The sequence below is a fragment of the Petaurus breviceps genome, unplaced genomic scaffold, assembly GCF_028583685.1.
Source record: "Petaurus breviceps papuanus isolate PSGF00001 unplaced genomic scaffold, PetGlider_PUasm1.0 173, whole genome shotgun sequence".
Taxonomy (NCBI): domain Eukaryota; kingdom Metazoa; phylum Chordata; class Mammalia; order Diprotodontia; family Petauridae; genus Petaurus; species Petaurus breviceps.
Genome location: NW_027185759.1, coordinates 564,957 through 573,531, shown reverse-complemented (window position 1 = coordinate 573,531; position 8,575 = coordinate 564,957). Strand labels below are relative to the sequence as shown.

At 44.1% G+C, this 8,575-nt stretch overlaps 1 pseudogene; it reads right to left on the bottom strand.

The window, feature by feature from the left end:
- Positions 1 to 6,712: 6,712 nt before the first annotated feature.
- Positions 6,713 to 7,951, bottom strand: LOC138157810 (farnesyl pyrophosphate synthase pseudogene; annotated as a pseudogene).
- Positions 7,952 to 8,575: the final 624 nt, after the last annotated feature.

Below are 8,575 nucleotides of genomic sequence, written 5' to 3'. Positions count from 1 at the left end.
TCTCTGTCTCTGTCTCTTCTCTCTCTGTCTCTCCTCTTCTTTCTTTTCTCTCTATCTTCTCTCTCTGTTTCCCTGTCTCTCTGGTTCTCTCTGTCTCTGTCTCTCTCACACACGCACACAGAGATCTTCATTATAAATGCAGTGACCTTTTCTCAGCCCCACCCTTCTTGACCTCTGTGCAGCTCTTGCCCTCCTGGTCATGTCTCTTCCTGAATCCTCCCATCTTCCATCACTGCTCTCGCTTACCTTGGCTCTCCCACGTGCCCAGTCCTTTTTCTTCCCCTTTGCTGTGTCATTGTCTGTGTCCTGCCCCCGTGGATGGGGTCCCCTAGCATTCTGTCCTGAGCCTCCCTCTCCTCTCCCTCTAGGATGCTGATGCTAGCTCTCTCACATAGGCAATGAGTACCACGAACTGCTGACCCCCTGCTGACCTCCTATGCCCTCCTCACCAAATGCTCGTTGGACCTTTTGAACTGGGTGTCCTGTCCAAATCACTTGGCACAGCAACAGTTCTCTGAGGCAATCCATCATTCCCAATGCCCTGGGACATAAGGCTATGGTGATCTGCCTGTGAGGTCCTCCACAGGGCCTTTGGCCCAAATACATACCCCACCAGCTGGGGCAGCTGGGAAGATGTCACAGGTTGGTTGTGACTGCTCAAAGTCCCAGATGACCATGTGTGACACTCTGCTCAGGCCCCAGGGCCCACTGCCAGATCAGTGCTGCCGACAGTGAATTGCCCACCAAGCCTCCCTTGGAGCAATGCCCAAGTGTGTGCCAGAGTCCACCCGAGACCAGCCCTCCCTCCCTTGTGTGGCACTGTGCCTGAGTGGGGGCGGAGTGGGCAGAGCTGGGCTTGAGCAAAGCTGCTGAGATTTTGTGCCTGGGTCTGCTGCCCTGTGCTTCTCTGCAGGAGATCCAGCTGGGGCTGATGCCTCTGGAGCTCAGGGGGCCATTGCCAGACACCTGCCCTGGCATGGCTTTTCAGGGCTGGGAACAGTAGAGAAGAGCTTTGTACTGCACTGGAGTCAGAGGATCTGATTTATCCCCTAGGAGACCTTGGGCAGCTCATTTCCATTCTCCAGGCCTCAGTTCCCTTATCCCTCCATGAGTGTGTTAGGCTAGGTGACTTCTGTGCTCCTTCTGACTCTAAATTTGGGACCCAATGAGCTGATTTACCCAGGAGCTTTCTCTGCCCCCCACCTGCCCCCCAGAGCTCCAGTCACCAGAGATGGGGAACAGTTGTGAAGTGCTCCTCTTCTGCTCGTGATCACCCACCCCCCTCCCAGGATGATGCTCATGGGCACTGCCAGCTCCTCTCTCCACCCCCTCCCCAAGTGCCTCAGGAAGTCTGGCCTTCCCTCAAGAGGGCTACTCCTCCATCAGCTTGACCAGCAGTCACCCTCGGCCTCCATGTGATTCCCTGACATCTGGCCAGCTGGGACCTTCTGGGAGCTAGTGGGGATCTTGTCCAGAGCACCCTGCTCTCCTGCTCCTTCTGACTTTGATCACTTCTCCAGGGAGACCTTGGGCACTGTCTGAGCATTGGGGTCAAGGCAGAAAGTAAGGAAGCACCTACTATGGGGCCCTCGATGAGCTCGTAGTCTAACAGGAAACCTCATACAGAAGAGTGCCTGTGGAGCCTCTCTGTATTGGACAGCAGAGGGAAGGGTTCCAGTGAAGAGATGAAGTCAGGGAGCCCAGCAGTGGAGCAGAGGAGGGTGTGCATTCCAGGCCTGGGACAGACACAGGACAGTGCTCAGATGGGGGAGAGGGTCATGAGCCTGAGGGCCGGGAGGTGGGCAGTGGTGCCCCGGGTATGTGGAGGCCCAGGTTCTGGGCCCAGGGCTGACCCAGGAGCAAGGGGGAAAGGCTCAGAGATGTCAGGACAGCCTAGAGGTGGGCTGTCTTGGCAGGGGCTGCTGGGGCAGAGGCCTCTCTTAAGGCACATGACAGTCTGAAAGTCCTCCGGTGCACGGGACAGATGAGATGGTCATGGAGGCCTCATCATGAGAGTGACCCTTCTCTCCTCTTCCTCCTTCCCTCTGCGTTTCAGCACCTCTTGGTAAGTTACATCTTTCCCCATTAGCATGTAAACTCCTTGAGGGTAGAGCCTGCTTTTCTTACTTGCTTTTGTACATCCAATGCTTAGCACACGGTGTCTGATACATGATTGTTGAGTAAGGAAGAATGGACTGGAGTGGGGAGAGGCTGGATGGAGGGAGACCAATTAGAAGTCTATTGACATGAAAATGGTTCTATTATGATTTTATTACCTTAGAAGAATGGAAGCAGAAGGGATAAGTAATGTATTGGGAGAGCAGAAGAGAGAGGAAGAACAGAGGAAATAATTGGGGTACGTATGTAGAAGTCTATACAACAAAGAGAAAGAAGCTGGGAGAGCAAATGATGTGTGAACTTGGCTCTCATCTGAACTGGTCATGGACACAGTTTGGGATAGAAATACATTTCACCCAACAGGGAAAAAGGAGGGGAAAGGGTTAACATAAGTGAGGGAGAAGGAGGGTAGATTAGTCAGAATCAAAGCAAACTCTTAAACGGGGTGAGAAATTAAGACAAACAAAAGTATAAGAGAATAGGATGGATGGAAATGCACAATCAACAATTATAGCTGTGAACATGAATGGGCTGAAGTCTCTTGTAAAAGAGAAGATGCTAGCAGAATGAATTAGAAAGCAGAACTCAATAACATGTGTGGAAACACATTTGAAACAGGAAAATGCACATGGAGGGGCTGGGGTGAAGTGTGTTACACTTCAGGTGAGGTTAAAAAAAAGGCATGGGTAGCAATTATGATCTCAAAAAAGTAAAAACAAAAATAGATATAATTAAAAGAGATAAATAGGGAAGCTACATTTTGTGGAAAGTAATGAAACTACATTAATAGACAATGAATTAATATCTAAACATATCTGCACCAAATGCCATAGTATCTAAATTCTTAAAGGAATTGTTAAGTGGGTGATTGGGCAAAATAAACAGTAGTGTTATAATAGTGGGGTCCTCAATTTGCTCCCTTCAAACCTAGATGCAGCTAACTGAAAAAAAATTTTTTTTAAAGAAATGAAGGACTTGAGTAGAACTTTAGAAAGATTCAATATGATAGATCTTTGGAGAATATCAAATGGGAATACAAATACCTACTTCTTAGAAATATATGGAACCTTCATAAAAACTGACAATGTATTAGGGAATATAAACCTCACAAACAAATGAAAAAAATCAGAAATATTAAACATTTCTCTTACCATCAATGATGCAATAAAAATTAAAATTAATAAAGGACCTTTGAAGCAAAGATTAAAAATTTATGGGAAACTAAATAACAATTTTAAAGAATAGGTGGGTCAAAGAAAAATAATAGAATTAATCACTAATTTCATTAAAGATAAAGATATGAGATAACATAAAAATTTTTAGGATGCAGCAAAATAGTACTTAGGGGAAATTTTTATATCTCTAAACACTTTCAACAACTAAATAGAGAAAAAGTAGATCAATGACTTGGACGTGCAACTTAAAAAAAAAAGAAATTCAACAAATTGGAAAACCTTAAACAAACACTAAAATAAAAATGTCAAAAATCAAATGAGAGATTAATAAAATTGTAAGCAAAAAACAATTGACAATAAATAAAACAAGCTATTTTAAACCCCTAAATTGATGTCATTAGCTAACTTGATTAAAAGGACAAAATAAAAGCAATCTCAAAAATGAAAAAGATGAATCCACAATTAATGAAGAAGAAATAAAAGAAATTATTACAAGATATGCCAACAAAACTGACCATTGAAATGAAATTGATCGAGAGTCAAGATGGCAGAGTAGAAGCAGGACCTCCCCCTGCTCCGGCTTCCACCTTCCCCAATCCATGTATTCTAAACAAACTTTGGAGCTGCAGAACCCACAAAATGACACAGAGAAGCTAACCTCCCTCTGAGGACAGCCAAGCAGGCCAGCAGGAATCGGCCAGCACAGTGCTCTGGGAGCCGAGCCCAGCCCCAAGCTAAGGCTTTAGCCCCAGGGCAGGCCTGACCAGCCCCCAGCCAGAGGGACCCCAGATCAGCAGCAGCTGTGGCCATTCCCTACCCCTCCCCACAGCCAGCACCACTTGGCAGCTTCAGTTCCTGGCCTGCAGAGTGTAGTGGGACCAAGCACCAGTCTGAGGGGTAATCGCTCTTGCTTTAACCTTCTTGGATCTGGATTGAAGTCTAGGGTGGAGGTCCTGGGGTATGTGTCCAGCTTGCCAGAGCGTGTAGAGGCCTCACAGGGGGCACCCATCTAATACCTCTGGCAGCTGAGAAAACCCCAGTGTTTGGGACGAAAGCTCCCCTGTCTGGTGGCAGAGTCCTACTGTGGCAAAAAGCCCAGGGGTCAAGGAACTGAGGGGTGACATGACCAGGCAAAGGAAACAAAGCAGACAGAAGATTCCAACATTAGACTCCTATTTTGGGGACAAAAAGGAGCAAAGCATGGAACAGGAGGAAGACAGTGAAGTCAGAACTCCTGCACCAAAAGCTTCAAAGGAAAATATGAGCTGGTTACAGGCCATAGAGGACCTTAAGAAGAAGATAAGAGAAGTGGAGTAAAAATTGGGAAGAGAAATGAGAACGATGCAAGAAAATTACAAAATGAGAGTCAACAGCCTGACTGAGGAAAATAACACCTTAAAAAAACAGACTAACTCAAATGGCAAAAAAGGCTCAAAAAGGCAATGAGGAGAAGAATGCCTTAAAAAGTCGAATTTGCCAGATGGAAAATGAATCTCAAAAGCTCACTGAGGAGAATCATTGCTTCAGAATTAGACTGAAGCAAATGGAAGCTAATGACTTTATAAGAAATCAAGATGCTGTTAAACAGATCCAAACAAATGAAACAACAGAAGGCAATGTGAAATACCTCATGGGAAAAACCACTGACCTGGAAAATAGATCCAGGAGAGATCATTTAAAAATTATTGGACTGCCTGAAAGCCATGATCAAAGTAAGAACCTAGAAATCATCCTCCAGGAAGTTCTCAAAGAAAACTGCCCTGATGTTTTAGAACCAGCAGGCAAAATAGAGGTTGAAAGAATCCACCAATCACTTCCCGAAAAAGATCCCAAAAAGAAAACTCCTAGGAATATTATAGCCAGGTTCCAGAATTCCCAGATTAAGGGGAGAATATTACAAGCAGCCAGGAAGAAACAATTTGAATATTGTGGAAACACAATCAGGATAACCCAGGATCTGACAGCTTCTACACTGAGGGATCCAAGGGCTTGGAATATGATATTCCAGAAGTCAAAGGCGCTGGGATTAAAACCAAGAGTCACCTACCCAGCAAAACTGAGCATCATGTTTCAGGGGAAAATATGGTCATTGAGTGGAATAGAGGACTTTCAAGCATTCTTAATGAAAAAACCAGAGTTGAATAGAAAATGTGACATTCAGATACAAGAAACAAGAGAAACTTGAGAAGGTAAACAGGGATAAGAAATCATAAGCCACTTATCAGAGTTGAACTATTAACATTCCTATGTGGAAAAACAATAATTGTAACTTGTAAAACTTTTCTCAGAAGTCGAAGGGAATGGAAATATATATATATATACATATATGTCTATATATGAGGGTATATGGGCATATGAATACATATGTGAATGTGTGTATATATGTTTACACAGGTATACATAGATAGAGGGCACAGGACCAATTTAACAGGAAGGGATGATACTTAAAAGGTGAAATTAAGAGGTGAGAGAGGAATATAATGAGAGGAGATGGGGAGAGACAGAATGGGGTAAACTATCCCATATAGAAGAGGCAAGGGAAAATGGTTACAATGGAGGGGAAGAATAAGAAGGCAAAAGGGAATGGGTCAACCTTATTCCCATTGAATTTGGCTTGAGGAGGGAATGAAATACACACTAAATGGTGTATCTCACCCTCCAGGAGAGTAGGGGGGGAAGGGGATGAGGGGGAGATGATGGAAGGGAGGGCAGGCTGGTGGGGAGGGAAGTTGGAAGCACCCACTTTTGAAAAGGGATGGGATCAAAGTAGAGAATAGAACAAGTGGGAGGAGGGATAGGAGGGAGGGAAATATAGTTAGTCTTTTACAATATATCTACTATGTTATTGTTTTGCATAGCTACACATGTACAACCTATACTGGACTTCTTATCTTCCCAGTAAGGGTGGGTGACAAGGGAGGAAGGGAATGAATCTGGAATTCAAAGTTTTAAAATCAAATATTCAAATATATACATACTATTATTAATACTATTTTACATGTAATTGGGAAATAAGATATACAGGCACTGGGGCATAGAGATCCACTGGAAAAGTCAAAAGGGGTATGGGAGAAAATATGGCAGAGAGCAGATTGGAGGAGGGGACATCCTGTGGGACTGCTATTTTGGGGCGGTAGGTAGGGGAAAAACAGGGAGAAAATTTGTAACTCAAAATCTGGCGGAAATGAATGCTGTAAATCAGAAGCTAATAAAGCATTTGAAAAATAAAAAAAGAAATGAAATTGATTAATATTTACAAAATTGCAAATTGCCCAGATTAGCAGAACAGGAAAGCAAATACTTTTTCTGGAATTGAACAAAGCATAAATAAACTTCCAAAGAGGAAAAAAAAACAGGATTTACAAATGAATTTTTTTCAAAGATTTATAGAACAATTAATTTTAATACTGTAAAAACTATTTTTAATATATTTTTAAAAGAGCCATAATTTATTGAGAGTACATCCTCTCCCAACTCCACACATGGTGTGCCCTGCCCTCCCTGCCTCTCTTCTCATGTCCAATACCTTGGTCCCTTCTGACGTTTGTAGATCTTCTTTGTCATTTCCAAAGAGATAGATGGGGGAAGGGGTGATGAATGCTTCTCAATGAGCCCCATCAGTGTACTGTAACTTTCCTCTTCAAACTTGGTGAAATGAGCAGGCAATTCAAGTTTCTCATACAGTTCCTTCACTTTGGCAGCCTTCTCTGGATCTTTCTGTCCATAAGTCTTCTCCAACATCTTTCTTTGCTCAGATGATGCCAGCTGAAGGCACTTCACCACCAGTCAGCTGCATTTGTTGTCCTGGATGTCAGTACCAATCTTGCCAGTCACACTGCGGTCACCAAAAAGGTCAAGGTATCATCCTGAATCTGAAAAATTCCCCCATGTCCAGAAGGATGTTCTTGGCATTGGCGTGTTCTTTCTCCCCATCTATGCCTGCCATGTACATAGCAGCAGCAAATGATAAGCAGGAGTAGAAAGCCCTTGTATTTGACAATGATCTTCTCTCTGCTCAGTGAATCTGGTAAGATCAGCCTTGCCCTGAGGGCCTGTGATAAGATCGAGGGTTTAGCCAATCCCAGTCTGCTAAGTGCTCTGTAGGAAGAGTTCGATGAGGTTCATGTAATGGGGCTGCCCATGGCAGTAATGCTTCAGGAGGCAGTAGATACAGGCTTCCAGGAACATGGCATCATTGATGCATCCAAGCCAATGCCAGGCTTCTTCTACCAGCATGGCTGTGCCCGGCGGGTGAGAGAAGCATCCATAATGTCATCTGCTACTAGGAAGAAAGCCTGGAGCTGTTCCACACACCAGCCCACTGCTAGTGGTCTGTAGACGGTCAGCATTCTGCTTTCGGGGTGCCACCAGCTCCCAGAATACCATGAGCACTGATAAGCCTCGGTTGTATTTTCCCCCAAGGACATTGTATTCTAGGACCTCCCTGAGCCTGGCTATGGCATCTCCCACCTCAGGATGCTCCATCCAATCTTCTGTCCAGATCTTTACAATCTGGGAGAAATGCTGGACAAAGTACTGCTTCTCTTGGGCAAAAACTGATTTCTGATCTCCATTCATTCTGGTACCTGGAAGCAGCCAATCTTTTCTGGGCATTTGTGGGGGGGACTGTAAAAACTATTTTAAAAATAGGAAAAGAATAAGCCCTGCCAGATTCCTTCTATGACACAAATATCGTCTTGATACCTAAACCAGAGTCAAAACAGAAAAAGAAAACTATATCAATATGGTAGTGGGGTGACAGGCTGGAAATAAGGCTCAATTATTCCTTTGTCTACCATTTATTAAGTATCTTCTATGTGCTAGACATAGACACATGTTGGGGCCTGGGGACACCAGTGCGGGAACAGAGATTGAATGAGTAAATATATCAAGTTACTTCATCCTACTTAAAGTGATAAAAAACTAGCTCTGACATATTTATGAGGTGATAACACATCAGTGACTGCTTGCTGGGCATGAGCAAGGCCTCCCTATATGGTACAGGAGTCTGAAGACTCAGTGGGGAGGGATGAGGAAGAGAGAGGACAAGTCTGGCCTCAAGAAAAAGGTGAGAGAAAGGTGTGATCTCGGAGGATTACTTTCTGAATTTTTCCCTGGAGAGAGGGGAGAGTGAGGAGCAAGCCACCAGCTAGCCAGGGAAGGTTACACAAGAAATATTCTCAAAATACAAAGATTCCAACTGAATTTGAATGAGAGGGTGGAATTTACTATAATTCAGGAAAATTCCAAAAAGCAGGTGTAGGAGTCATGATCTCAGACAA